The 15,603-nt window shown below is 38.6% G+C and overlaps 1 protein-coding gene across 3 annotated transcripts in view; it reads right to left on the bottom strand.

The window, feature by feature from the left end:
* MACROD2 (mono-ADP ribosylhydrolase 2) overlaps positions 1–15,603 on the bottom strand; it is a 1,939,939-nt gene that overhangs the window by 938,878 nt on the left and 985,458 nt on the right. The window lies entirely within an intron of this gene.

The following is a 15,603-nucleotide window of genomic DNA, read 5'->3' as shown; positions in this document are numbered from 1 at the left end:
CATATGATGTTGGGCATCTTTTCATGTCTGTCAACTATATATCTTCTTTGATGAAGTGTTTGTTCATATCTTTGCCCACATTTTAATTGGGAAAATATCTGATACATTTGTTTTATCAGATTTTTTTTCTTGTTGAACTATAGGAGTTCTTTGGATAGCAGTGGATCTGTCCTAGGGCCTATAGTGTAATGGAAACATTAATTGGGGAATGTACTAAACTGTCAATCTCCCTATAACTGTGTCCAATCTGAATACTGCAGTGATGAGTCTCACTATAGAGACAATAGAGTCTGGGAGTCGGTAGAGCCTAGAAGAGTCCAGTGCACAGGCCCATTCAGTTTTAGAGAGGAAATAGTGATATAATGATATTTTATCTGTAGGCATTTGGCTAAACTAAAACTCTACACTTGACTTGCAGTTCAGTTGGAACAATATGACTGAGTCCTGGACAAAGAAAGGTGCCCCGGGGGAGTTTCCCCATCTACACAGAGCTGTGATGTGAGTGAGAATAATGAACTCATAATTTAAATTTTTGGTTTCAGATCCTCTGAAGAAGCCAAATGTTGAGTGAAACAAAAAATTGATACTAAAAATTCAAAATCTAAATTAAGGTAGAGAAGCTTACATAATTGAACATTAATATGATATACCTTAAAGTTTGTAGCAGCATTTTTAATTCTGAGATTATTAAAGCTTAAAACTACATAAAGGTTTTTGCTAATAGTTCTAAGGAGATTCAACGAACACCTCAACATGCCATATAGTCCTGCATACTAGGACTTAGAAATGAATAGGAGTAGGTGTTTCTCCTGAAGTGACACAAAATTATTATAATACAGCAAAATGAATATTAGATTTGCATAAAGTAGAATTTCATTAAAGAATTTCTTGGACTATATAAACTTCATATATTTTGTCTAATGTATGAAAGTACATCTTAGATGAGAATTAGGTTCTTGGGTTGGTAAATCTGTAACAGTTTATATAATAGGCATGAGCTTAGGTTTTGGTTTCTTGCCATCATGTACATAAGATGACACTTCAGGAACAATGTGGAATGTATGCATAACTGTTCCCACAGAGCTGACACTCACACACAATTGTTGAATTACAGGATTGCCTGCTTAGGGTTTAATCATTATTTTAGTGAGGCCGTAAGAAAGAAGCATGCAGACCACAGGTTTAATACAAGGCCACCGGCATGATTTTAAGGGCATCAACCCGTTATTAACTTTGAGCCCTGGTGATCGTTTACATTTACTCTGGCTTCAAGTTATTAAAAGCATCTCCAACATATAGTGCACATGATGTTTGTTTTTAATCACTGTGTATAACAGATTCACATGGGGAAAATGTTGGCAAATATTTTATAGACTATAAAAAATTCTTGATAGTTGGATAAAAGCTAGCGGGTGGCAATTTCCTTCTCATCCTTCTAAAAGCTGTACTTTAAAGGCAATATTTTAATTTCCTGAGAATTCTTACAGTGCTCTACACTTGAAATGGGATGGGAAATGCCACTTGTGATAACATCTCAATGTTAAATTTCCTGAGTTACACCATTATAAAGGTAACTACTATAAACTTTCTTTAAAAGATGCCTCACATCAGACAGCTAGGAGGGAAAAAAGGCTAGATGACAGTTTTAATGGCAAGTATCATTAAAAAGTATTTGATGTTCACAAGAAAACTATGACATGAGGTTGTGCCTGCACAAAACCAAAACAACTGGTTAATTTGTTGAATTGTTCAAACTGCACACTGAATGCTGTGAGGCCTCAAAGGAGGGGGTGTGGCCAACGTTTTCATTTTTGCTGGGATTCTGACCTAGATGCAGGAGGAAAGCATGATTTGTGTCACTTTCTTTAGGCATACTGCAGATTATTATCATCCTTCTGCTCAGAGTGATCGGTTCCTTGCTTCAATCACTCAGTTACACCACTAGGAAAAAATACAAACTATTTAGCTTGGTGTGTATGTTGGGCTCCCTTGAAAGCAAGCAGGAGCTTTCTTAGGAAGGGCTCTTGGGATCCACATCTGCAGAAGGGAAGGGATGGAAAAGGGATCTGGCAGGAGAGCCAGGTCTGCCTTTTGGGTACAACTGGATTCAGAGCTCAAACCACGTCATATGGCATTTCTGTCCATCCCTCAGCTCTTGCCTTCTACTGTGTGTGTTGACTTCTGTCCTACTCCACATGCTAGTGAAATGGTCTGGCAGACTGGATCACTACTGTCATTTTCTTCACTTCTGCTCCCAGTAGAATAATATATCTCTGCCATGACATGCTTTTGTGGTATTTGCAGTGTAAACCTTTTTGCTCCCTTGACTTTGGTCTTAGTTATGTCACTTGTTCTGGCTGATGACGTGTTATTGGACATGACACTAGGAGAAGCAGAATGTGCCTGCGTGGCCAGGCTTGCCTCATGAGCATCTGTTATTCATCAGACCAACGTTCAATGGCTGGTATGAGACACATGATGAGCAGATCTGAACCTGACCCATAGCCCAGAGTCTGGACTCTGTTCCACTCTAGCCAACCAAGTCATAGCCAACCTGACTGCCTACAATTGAGAAACAAATGGCTGTTGTTTTAGTCCACTGAGTTTGGGGACAATTTTTTATGCAGCATTATTGCAGCCATGATATACGGACAGTGATGCCAGCAGCTTCAAGCTTCCACACACTAGGTTTAGAATCTGGCAAGAAAGAGAGTACCAATTTCCCCATTGATCAAGACTAGGTTTGTAGAATGAATTTCAGGGGCTCTAAGTCAGGTGCCTATTTCTGACCCAATCACACTTGTCAGGAGGGACTGCAATTATTTCATTGGCCCAGGTGACATATTTCCAGTAGGAAACGGGGCTTTGCTCTGCAAGTAAGGTGAATGGACTCTGGGAAGCCCAAAAACAATTCATGCTCACCAAATAATACTGTATGTGTTACATTTTTCCTCTTTTGTCTTTGCTCAAGCCTTTTTCCTCTCTGGAGTGCTGCATGTGATTCTAGGCCTAAGTACATGGCAGGCACGTAAGCCATGTCTGTTGGGACTCACAGGCAGCAGTCCTGCAAGAGGTCATGGCCAACGTGCCGAGGAAACCCACCCAGGAGCTCCATTCAGACTGCAATGTTGCTGTGACTCTGAGTTCCCAAGGCAGCTCTGGGCTGGAACAGTGAGTGGCTGCTGGCAGCTGTGTCGACAACTGGAGACCGGGACACATGTGTGGGGAATGGAGGCAAGGCAGGTGGTGGCTTTTATCTTCTCCACGCCTGGCAGGGCCCATTACTGACTGGTTCAATATGACAGACCTAACTCTGGTTTCCTATTCAGAAGGGAAAAGAAAATTCAATGGGGTAAAGAGGCTTCAGCACGGGCTATAGAAAATTGCAAAGGTTTGCTTCTTCCTAACAGCTCCAAATGCTATTACAATTACTGGGCTGATCACGGAGGGGCTCTGAGGTTTCCCAAGCCCCTGATTATTTTTATGCTTGGCCCCCCAAATTATGTCAGAGGTGTTTCTTTTGTTCTAGGTAATTTGCTTGAATGAGCTGTTTACTGTAGCTTGAGGCTTGGATGTTCATTTACTCGAAGACACTCTAAATTTAAATAAAATAGCCATGATGGAGACCATTGTTGGCAGCTGAGAGAAAGGGAGAAGCCTAGCTGATTCAGTATAGGAGTTCAGTGGTCTTACTTTTCTGTTATGTTGTTAGTGTCAGACTTTCACTGGTCATAATGGTTTGCAAAGTTGAGGTTTTCCACATCTATTTGCCACCTCCCAGCTAAAAAGCAATGACAGGTATTTTGAAATTCAGTCAAGTCATGTGGATCTGTGGGGTTCATTTGAGTGGCAAGTAAGAAAAACCCAATTCGAAATGACTTAAATAAAAGAAATTTACCATTCACATACTGAAATACACAGAGACAGAATAAGCTACAGGTAATGACCAAAAGACCCTATTCCTTTCCATCTCCTAAGTGTGCCTAATACTTTATCTGCTTTATGCTATTATTGGTGTCCTTTGGGTCATAATATAACTACCAACTGCATACAGAGCTCCATGCTCCTTCATGTATAACCAGAGGTAGAGACCGGAGTCTGGCGAGGCCACAGAAATCCCTGAGGCTCCTTGTTAAAAGCACCCAACCAACACTGAGCCAAACATGTCCCATGGGTTGGAGATAACAATAGGCTTAAGCACATTAGGGTCTTCACCTGCAGCTGCAGATGGTCAATTCAACACAGACCACATAACTGACAGTGGAGAGGGATGGATTTCGAAAGAAAATTCTAGGTGATGATATCACAAATAAAGATTTTTCTATAAAGGATTAAGTCATGAGAGAATTGATGACTCAAGGGCTGATTCAATGAATAAACATGTCCACACCCTTTTGAAGATTACAACCACACTTTCCCCACGTGAACTGATGAGACCATGACTAGGCATTAGGGCAAGAAGAACTTGGGGAAACAGAGCCATGTGTCCATTCCCACCACTGAGCCTTACAGAAATGAGAAATAAAATGTGCATCGATTGAGAAAGTTATTATGGCTCTAAAATACTAATCAAAAAAGCACAGTGGACATTTAGTAAAGAAGACTCTTTCTGTTCTCTCTTTCTCTCTGCCTGTTACTCCTTTCCTCCCTTCCTACTTCTCTCTCTCTTTCTCTCTTCCTTTCTTCCTCCCACCACATAGGAAATCCATTGCAGGACTTCACTGAATGGGAAAAAAACCTCTCACCCCAGATGATCAGTCTCAGATTGGAAGGTGGTATGAACACAAAGGTGGTAGAGCATCAGGTCTGTGGGCAAGTTACCTGCACGGCTCTGTCAACCCCCATGGAAGGGCACAGGTGAAAGGGCCTTGCCTGAACATTAATCCATTTTGGATTTGCCTAGCACACAAAGAACTGGTTGTCACTAGCATCAATCAGCATTGCTCCTTTCTAACTGTACATGTGGGAGTGGTGGCCCTCAGCATGGTTTGAAGATGTCACTTCAAAATAAGGAAACTGAATCCAGGTCCACTCAGTGATTCTGGAGGACACCCTTGAGGAAAACAAATCTAGAATAGGCATCTCACTCATCATGCTATAAAGTGTGTACTTTCCTGGGAGCTACTGATACAAGCCAGACGTTGGCAGATACAGCAGCAGATTCCCTGATACCTATTTTAAAAACAAAACCAAAAACAAATCAAAAACAAAACAACACTGTAGGTCAATTCACTCCCTAGCTTATTCAATAGTAGTATTACCATTACTGTTACTATTATTTTTATTTTTCCTTTCTGTGTGTTGTTGAGCTAAAAATATTAAAACAAAAAGCAACAGGAATATAGGTTCATAAATTAATGGTTATTCAATGGACTAATAGAAATAAACCTGGTTTTAAGAAACACCCAATCAAATAATAAATAGAAGGAATGTTCTGTCTCTCATCTTGTACAAACTTAAGTAGACTTAAAGCTAATCACTATTAAAGTTATCTATTGTCATCTGGCTGCCTTTACATGTAACTATAAAATTAAATGACTTTCCCTGTACATTTGTTTTAGGAATGTGTATTAAGGCAACAGTAAGTTGCTGCTATGATTCATTTTTCAAGTAAAGGATAATATGAAAGTATTTAGGGGCTTTCTCTGGCTGTGTGCTTCTTTTATAACAGAAGAGATGAAGGTGGCTTAGCAGATGTTTTAAGGCAGGTCCTAGAAGTTTGCATACCTGTCTAAATAGTGGCAAGGTGCCCTATACTTTTTGGCTGGTGCTGATTTTCTAAAATAAGGTTCTACTTAAAGTAGGAAAGATGGGTAATGCTATTTATTTAGTCTTACAAGTCTTACAAAGCTCATACTTCAAAAACTTTATTTTCCTTCTTTTTACTTTTTGCCCTAGCCATTGCTGGCTATCATTATGACATGCCTGTCGACAGTGCAGTGAATTTCTATAGAGGAATATGTTGCTTTTGGATTTATAAGTGTTTGAACTCTCCTATTTTGGAGTGAAAGCCTCATGAGAGCTGTTTTTACAAAGTTAAGGTTAAAACAACAAAGGAAACATAATCTTGCCAATAACACTAGAACTGGATACTTTGTATATTGGGGAAAGAAGAGAGAATAAAAGCACTTGCTTCTGAATTGAAATTCAGTTGGATGTCTGGAGAGGAATTTTCAGGAAACAACCCATAACTGAGCCAAAATAATTTATTCAGTGTAAGAAAAATAGGGGGAGTAGGGAGAGATAACTGTGGCTCAAAGGGTGGAAAAAAATCTGTGGAAAAGAATTTAAAGTGGGGGGGAGTTACTTTATCTCACATGTCAAGACATTGAAGTTTCCCCAAATCAGGCAAAAATGTGGATTGATTATAATAAAAATCCAAGTGGGACATTCAGTCTACAGTTTTGGCAGGAAGGACAAAAAGCACTCTCTATAGCAATTTGGGGTAATAATTAGTAATTCCAGCCATCAGCCCTTTCACATCTGAGTCCAGAGCGGCAAGTGTGAGAAAGCACACACCTGTGGTGATGACCATCTCCTCTCCCTTCATGAGTGTGAGAAGTTGGTGCAAGGGGCCAGAAGCCATCTGAGGAGCTTCTATAATCCCATAGCAATTTTTGGAAGGCTTTATAAATCTTACATAATGTCATGATGACAGATCTTGCCAAGAATTCTGTATGTTTTAGGCTTCTTCAGGGAAGGATCAAATTAAGAGGCATATTTTTAAATGTGTTGTCACAGTGGAGTGTCTGGAGACCCGAGATCAGCCTGGCCTAGGCTGTCCCCAGGGGCCCGGGTTGACACCCATAATGAATGGGCCAGGACACAGGGAAGTGGGGTACAATTGCTGGCTTTTTCCTGAGACAAGGCACCTCCTTTTATGCTGGAGCTGTGCAACCAGCATTTGCAGCAAGGATCCAACTGCCTCACACATGATCATTGTTTCAACAAAGTCTGCCCTGCTGGATCCCATAGGCTCTCCTATTTCCTGGAGTGGAGACAGCCAATTACATGTAACTGCTCCATTTTCTGGCAGAGTCACTTTTACCCTTAAACTTTCAAGTTCCTCCACCAAACAGAAAGGGAAAAATGAAACCCACCTAACCACGACATAAAGTGTATGAACACTTTTAAACTAAGTGGGCTACAATATAGCCACCTTAATAAGGTGACACCAGGCAGTTTATTAAATAAATACATACTAAGTAGAAAGCTTCAATCATTTTATCCACCCACAGTAAGTTTAATAACTAAGTGCTACTAAGTTTTAATCCCTGTGGTTCATGTGGACTTTCCCCATTGTATAAGGAGAGAAGTGACCCTCCTCTCTAGCAGCAAAGAAGCATTCACACTTAATTATTTCTGCCTAAAAACACAGTTACCTGCATGTGCACCTATTTTTCTTAACAGAAAAATGCCAAGTTTGCAACACTCTGTGCTTTAAAATAGCATAAGTACTGCAGAATGCAACCTTATGTGGAGACAGAATTTTTACAGTTAAAATGATGCCATTAGGGTAAATCTTAATGCAATATGACTGGTGTCCTTACAAAAAGGAGAAATTTAGACACAGATATAGACATTCACCTGGAGAGAACACCATGAGAAGACGGAGTATAGGATAAGGCATCTGCAAAACAAGAAACACCAAAGACTGCTGGCGAGCCACCAGAAGCTGGGGAGAGGCAAGGAAGGGTCCCCTTCAAGCTTCAGGGGGAGGGTGCCCCTACTGCCCCCTTGACATCACGCTTCTGGCCCCCAGAACTGTAAGACAATAAATTTTGCTGTTCTCAGCCATGCAATTTGAGGCACTTTATTACAACAGCCCAAAGAATATAGGCCTAAAATGTTCTCCCTTTATAAATAGTAAAGATTAAATAATTTATGAGCACTTTATCACTAATTAAAATATTTCACTACATTTACCTTCTCCACCACACTCTTACGAAGTAGATTTTAATTCCATTAGATCTCTTTAATTTGTAGGTGGGAAAGTCTTCCAAATCTAACACTTCAAGTGCATACAAACAATACACTGTTGTCTATAGTCTTCTTTCCTTCTTTATAATACTTCCTGCTATATGTCATTAGCATTTTATTTTCACTCTACCACATTAGACTATAAGTTCCATGAGGATGGAGTTTTATTTTTCTGTTTTGCTCACTGTTGGCTTCCAGATGCCTGTCACAGTGTCTGGCACATAACAGTTCAATAAATGCTTGTTGCATGGCTGAATAAACTGATAGACCTGATGAGGATCTTGGCACATAGTAATACGATACAGTTTAGGTGAGAAAGAAGCATGGTAAAGGGAATCCCTTCTCTAGGTGGCTGAGCTGGTTCCTGCCTCAAATAATGACTCACACTCCATTTCATCATAACCCCAATTCCCATAATTCTGTCCTCTTTGATTAGAGGGAATGAGTGGGAAATGCACTAGCCTGGAGATCAGGTGACAGAATTTTAAGCGACAGCTTTCCAACTTGCCAGGTTAGAGAAAGCCTGGTGACAAAACCCTAATAGTTAATGAGATTGTCAAGATGAAATAGCAAAACAGAGCGGAGTAGTGGGGCAAATATAGGTTTTATAAAGAGAGGTGTGGCTCTTCCACTTATTAACTATGAGGATTAGTCACAGCCTTGTTGAGCTTCAATTTCAACTTATCTGAAAAACGGTGAAAAAATAAAGCATTAAAAATCCCCTCCTATTCTACATGTTTGTGGCAAGAATTTTGTTGATCAATGGGTAAAGTTAAAGTGGGAATCAAAAAGTCATCCTTACCGTATACATTTGAAAAACAGGACAATATAATGTTATTGTGGTAGTTCTATAAAACTCTAAGGAGTCTAATAATTGGTCAATGAAATATGTTGCCAGACTTAAACATTTTATTTTCAGTGAAATAACTAACAGCACATTGATCAGCCGATTTTTCCCAAAGACGAAACCTGTTCATTTGTGGGTGGATTTGATAGGTAGTTTGACGCTTGGCATCAATTCCACACTTGCAGTGCGCTGTCCTGTACTGCAGAGGATGAACAGCAAAAACCTCCAGTTTCTAGATTTCCTTGTGGAGCTAAGGTTCTGAATGTAAGTCTTGTTCCTCCAGTGGGATTTGCCTGCAACATTTTTGGGAGGAGGAAGGGAGTTCTCTGCCTGTCTTTGACTGGCAAGCTGGGCCCAGAGTGACTGGGGTTTCCTGAAGCAACATTCTGAGAATAGTTGCTTGCTTTGGGAGTATTAAAAGGCAGTTACGGTGGTAATCTTGTGAAGGAGACAACTCCCCAAGTGGGCCAGTTCCTAAGTAGTCTCAGTTCCTGGGAGTCATTCCTGGAGGCCCAGGAGAGAGCCTCATGCCCCAGCCACTTTTGCTATATTATAGCACCTAATTGCCTGTCTTGAGACCCCTTTAACTTAAAATTCCTGAAGTATCACTATCTGGAAGAAGCAAGCCTTTTTTGACATGATGCAATTTCTACTCATTTCAGATTGTTTATTCAATCTTAAATCAGTCTCTACTCCTTAACTGCCTTTTAATATTCCCAAAGCAAGCGATTGTTCTCGGAATGATGCTTCAGGAAACTCCAGTCACTCTGGGACTGGCTTGCCAGTCAAAGACAGCCAGAAAACTCCCTCCCTCCTCCCAAAAATATTGCAGGCAAGTGAAACTGGAGGAACCCAACTCGCACTCCTCTGAATATTTACAAACAACATATTCCAAATCCGCTTTGTCTTTCTATCTGCTCAATGTAACTAGACTGATACTTCTCTTAGCCTAAGAACCCATTCATTTTACTCAGATTTCTTTGAACTGCTCATTCACATTCTGATGGAAGTTCAGTAGATGCTATTTATAGGTCATTCTTTTTATCTTTCATCGTTCTATTTCCTCCTTTTTCACATATTCTTACATATCTGCAGGATGGATCCAGCATTTTCCCGCTTACACCTTGGAGCTCATTTTCCAGCAAGAGGTTCAGGTATCATTTCAGGTTCTGCACCTCAACCCCTTAGCCCTGTATCCTGCTCCCTAGCTGCCTGAGACCAATATAATATTGTGTATCAATCAAAATTCAGTAAAAACATAAACATAATGTCTAAAGTAGTTCGTGTCTCCTGCAACTGAGCCCTGGCTGATACAGTAGGGTCCACCACTTGGAATTCCAAGTCATCTTGCTTGCACTAGCTTCACACCTAAAGTATGGTTATGATTTCTAATATTCCTAAAGTTGAACCAGAGTATAATGTACAACAAGGCAATCTGCCCAGAGAATTCCCCTAGTTTCTTATGAGTTACCCTAATCCTCTACTTTGACAACATTTTTTAAAGCAATAGGCTTTTATTAAAATTTTGCAGCACCTTAGATTTTATTTTTATAGAAACAATAGCTCTCTTCTTGTTCACATAATGTTAAACCAAATTATTCAGTTTCAGTTGGCAAAACAGGTTTGAGGGTAAGCTGACTCTTAATAATTGCACATTTTCAGTTTGTGGGGGTGAAGTATCAGCCTCTTTAACTGGTATCCAAATAGACCAAGAGCAACAGGTCGTGATCAACGTGGAGATAATTTACAGAGACTGGAGAGCATGCTCATTCTGTTAACTATGATGGGATGATAGTTTCCAAAGTTTCTACTAAACCCAGCTTGTTTAGTTCTACCAGTTGTTTTTTGTTTGTTTGCTTATTTTGTTGTTCTTTTATTTGTGCATTTTTATGGAAGCCTGGAGGTAACTTTTAGAAGGCACTTAGTATACTGCCTAAAATAACAGGCACTGAATAAATGCAACTACTGTATTTATGAAAATGAAGAATTTAGGCTAGTGATGGTACATATTGTCTCTGCATTACAAAAGGTTATGATAGTTGTATGAATCCAAATTACTTGTTCTAATCAAGTCAAAAGAAGCAAAATCAAGTTCTTTAAATCAAATATGATTCAACAAAGGTCAGTAGATTACACAATTATCAACCAAAACACTGTAGCTCAAATTGGTCCAACAAGGAACTAGCCAGTCACCCAGAACAGCCCTGAAGGAATGGAAAGAATGGATCAATATGGCGTTTGATGGAGGCAGAGCACAAATTATGGGATTTCTGGGGCTGGGTTGTTTCAATATAAGAGCTACAATAGGAGGGGTCCCTGAAAAAATTCTGGCCAAAGCTGGGAAAGTACCTAAAGATAGAAAAACAGCATAAGGGATAAAAGAGACAAACTTTTGCTATTGCATCAATGCAAGCTATAAGCCACTGAGTGCAATTTTAATGCTAAACAAAGCTTACTCTTTGAAAATTAAAATGTATGGTATGTGCAACAGCTCTCCAACAACAAGCATATTCAATTAACTAGAACATACCATTCTTTGGCATGTGAGATAAGCTGGTGTTTACTGTTCTTGCACTCATTAACTCCCACTTGAACAAGTCTGTACACAAGGCACCAGGAAGTTCCCATGAAACAAACAGATGCCCTAGGCTTTTGCAGGTGAATTTAATCATTACCATGTTATTACAGTGATGAAAGACATGCTAAAAATTATCTTTCTTAAAGTCAACCACAGTGATAGGAAATTCCTGTCTCTACCATTCTGTCAATAATACATACCATAAGATACTGAAAGGTTTACTTTTGACAGAAGCTTTTTCAACAATTGTATTTATGTCTGAAGGCAGCTATTTTATTTAGCAAAACAGCCAGGTCTTTGGAGCTTCCCATCTAATTAATTATGCCAATACATCACTCACGTCCAGATTTTTATCACAATTGAATACATTGTTCTTCCATCCATGAAGAAAAATAACTTTCAAAGAGTAATCCTTAAATTTTTATTTACTCCTCACAATATTATAACTTTAGGAAAAACTGCCTGAATGTAAGGTTTGAAGATAAGTAAGAATCAAATGATCCCTCCTCCAAGTCTACACAATTGCATGTACCACAGTGAATGCTTGTAAGGATATTTTCAGAAATGGACCATTGGGACCTTTACTGTCTGTATTGGTGAATAAAGCACATTTAACAGTACAGAGTTTGAACAGTAATGCACTCAGAATTCCCAAGGCATGTAGTTTCCATTTTTTATCAAAACCAAAGAGCTGTAGAATTGAAGACAGTTATTTACTTATGTGCCTTCTCTGTGGCTGCACCACAGTATGGAGGTGGAAAGACAAGTGGCTGTTGCTGTCATTTAACTTATAGCTAAAGTAACAGTGTCTTTAGTAGCAAAATCAGTAAAATTCTTTGTGGATAAATGTGTGAGTCTGCATGTGTGGAGTGTGTGTGTGCCTGTGTGCATGTAGACAAACAGCTAGCTAGTTACCTGGTAGCATATCCAATGAGAAAAAATAACTCTGCTTAGTTAGTGTAATTATAGGTATGTTTTAAAAGGATGTTGAAACTCTTAGTTGGGGAGAGATAGTCAGTCTCTCACTTCCATGACAGTACTTCCTTTAGAAGTTGACTAAGAGGTAGTTTTAGGACTTGTTTTGCTTCTTCTGACTTAAAGTGTAACCCAGATAGTTAGGACATAACTTATACACTCCATGAAGGGGCTCATTATTTCCCAATTATTTCCTGTGGCCTTAAGAAAAATGTCAGCAAAACTGCAACCTTCTGAAATTCTACCATACTAATTGTCCCTATTACTAATGATTTGTTCTTCTCCCACACCAGGGGCTGTCTGATAATAGAAAACAAGTTTGTTCATCTTTGTAACCCTAGTAACTCCCACAGGGCATGGGACCTGGAAGGTTCTTAATACATGCTATTATTTAAGCAAATGAAGATATGAATTGTATTTAGTATTGTTTCATACCCTTTTTATATAAGTTGTGTGTCTATTTCTCCTGATAATATGGAAAAGCTAATGTTCATAGGTCCACACCAAAAGCAGACTGAAGAAACATTCCATTTGGCCCGTTGTGATATAACAGAGTGTGTGTTTGTTAGTTTCTAACTGGACTGGTTTTGAAATTGGAAGGTTTTTTTTCTTTTTTAAGAGAGATGTTTCAGATTTCTTTTTGAAAAATCAAGTTTGACAGCAGCAATGGGTCCAAATTCCTGCATGGCTATAAGCAAGAGGACCTGCGTGGAGCCTGTCCTGTTCAGAAGGTTCCGGTTTACCACCACTCCCTATTGTCTTAAGGGCACAGAGGCAAATTATGAGGTTCCATTTATAACGGTACACACTTAGTTGTTTTCCTTACACCATCACCATTCTGATCACTTATCTCCCCGGTCTAGGTAGGTGTGAGAGTTTGCACCCACATTAAACCTAGCTACATTCTCCCACTCTGTGCCTAACAATCAGGCTGTGAATGCATCAGAAAATGGGGAAATACTGGCTGTTAGTAATGCAGTCATTGATCATAATAAGAAAACCAATCACTAAGGTAACATGTCCTAGACACTATCAACACTCCTCAAAAAATAAATTCCACTAGAAAACTCAAATTTTAGATTTTTAAACATTTGCTTCCAAATTAACATAGTCAAACTGAAGATGGGCATATTGCATTGCACTACAAGCCCATGACATACTAATAACAATGATGGTGTTTTTAAATACATGTTGAAACATTTAAACACCTAGAGTTTGATTCTAGGTTTGACCGTTTTATCCTAAACATTTAAAGGAAACCTGGACAAAAAATATCTCTAGCTAACAGCGGACAGCAAATATGACAGAACAGAGTGCTTTGCTACTCCTTCTTATCTCGCAGACAGTGGCTCTTAAAACGAAGGAGAAAAATTGAAGGCCTGGATACACAGTCACGTGTAATTGAGTGTTGAGTGAGCTGCTCTTGAACAAAAGCACTTTTAGAGATGATCTGGTAGTTTATCAAATGAACACATGTTCACCAGCAGCTGTAGGACTTGGAGTGTCCTGGGGCCTTCTCCTTCCCAAACAGCCATGAGCTATTGCTGTTGAGACTTTTTACCTGCTATAGATCTGACCTTGTCTGTCCCCACCCCACCACTACTCTTCAGATCCGAGGTGTAGAGGGTTTCGTAATCTACAGCATTTACCAGACCTCTCACATCTCCTCACTCTACAGTAATTTTTGCTTGGGTCTGAAGAAGGGAAAATCATGGTACAGTGAAGGCAAGGTGTGGGATTGTTTTGCTATATACAGATTTGTAATCAAAATGTAGCCTAAATCAAAGATATTCTGATTCATAATTATATATTATCTATTTTGAAATGATTAAAGTGTTATAAAAACATAGAAGAGCATAATCTGAGCATTTCCCAACACAGCTATGTTAAATTTTAATATTTTGCCATATTAGCTTCAGAAATACTCATTGAAATACAACACGTATGCAACAAAGCAGACGATCTTAAATCGTATGGCCAGATGAACTTCTGCAAAACAAACTCTGCCCTGTATCTACCTGCTACTTCTGGCTGTAGAACCTCACCAGAATTCCAGAAGCCTCATTTATCTATGCCCAGTCCCAGTCATTTACAATATATCTTAACATTTGGGAGTACAGGTCCCATCAAATTGATTGTCTTTGCAATTCTTGTCCCTTAAATATCCATATTACTTTTAGAATCAGCCTGATCTCACTCTCTCTCTCTCTCTCTCTCTTCATTGTTGAGTTTTTTTATTTATTGCACTTCATATACAGATCAGCTTGGAGAAAATGGGTATCTTTATTTTCTTTCTTTTCACTATTGAATATGACATACTCTCCATTAATTTATATCTTACTTTATTTCCCTCAGTAATGTTGAATTTTCTCTGTAGAGGTCTCCCATATGTTTTGTTAGATTTATTCCTAGGCATTTGATATTTCCTGAACATATTGTAAATTGTATATTTTTTTCTTTAAAATATATATACTTTTCTATTTTTTATTTTGCTGACAATTTTGTGGCTATTTTTAAAGATTTTATTCTTTGACAAATAAAAGTTATATATATTTAATGTGATGATCTTATATACATCTACATTGTGAAATGATTACCACAATCAAGTTAATTAATACATCTATCACTTCACATAGTTAACTGTGTGTGTATGTGTTAACACTTACAATGTACTCTCCACAAATTTCAAGTATACAATACAGTACTGTTAAGTACAGTCACATGCTGCACATCAAATTCCCAGGACTTACAAGTTTATACTCTCTAACAGCATCTCCCCATTTCCCCACCCCCATTCCCTGGAAACCTCCATTCTACTCTCTGTTTCTATGTGTTTGACTTTTTTAGATTCCACATAAAAGTGAGATCATAACAGTATTTCTGTCTGATTTATTTAACAACATAATTTTCTCAAGGTTCATTGATGTTGTCAAGGAAATGGCAAGATTTCCTTCCTTTTATGGCTAAATAATATTCCATCATAGGTAGATAGATGATAGGTAGATAGATGATAGGTAGATAGATAGATAGATAGATAGATAGATAGATAGACAGATAGACAGATATAGATAGATCGATCGATAGATAGATGGATAGATAGATAGATAGATAGATAGATAGATAGATAGATGATAGATAGATAGATAGATAGATAGATAGATAGATATAGATAGAAAGATGATAGATAGATAGATAGATAGATAGATAGATAGATAGATAGATA

Source organism: Manis javanica, chromosome 5, assembly GCF_040802235.1.
Source record: "Manis javanica isolate MJ-LG chromosome 5, MJ_LKY, whole genome shotgun sequence".
In the NCBI taxonomy this organism is placed as follows: Eukaryota; Metazoa; Chordata; class Mammalia; order Pholidota; family Manidae; genus Manis; species Manis javanica.
Note: the sequence above shows the minus strand (reverse complement) of the source record. Positions and strands in the feature narration are given on the sequence as shown.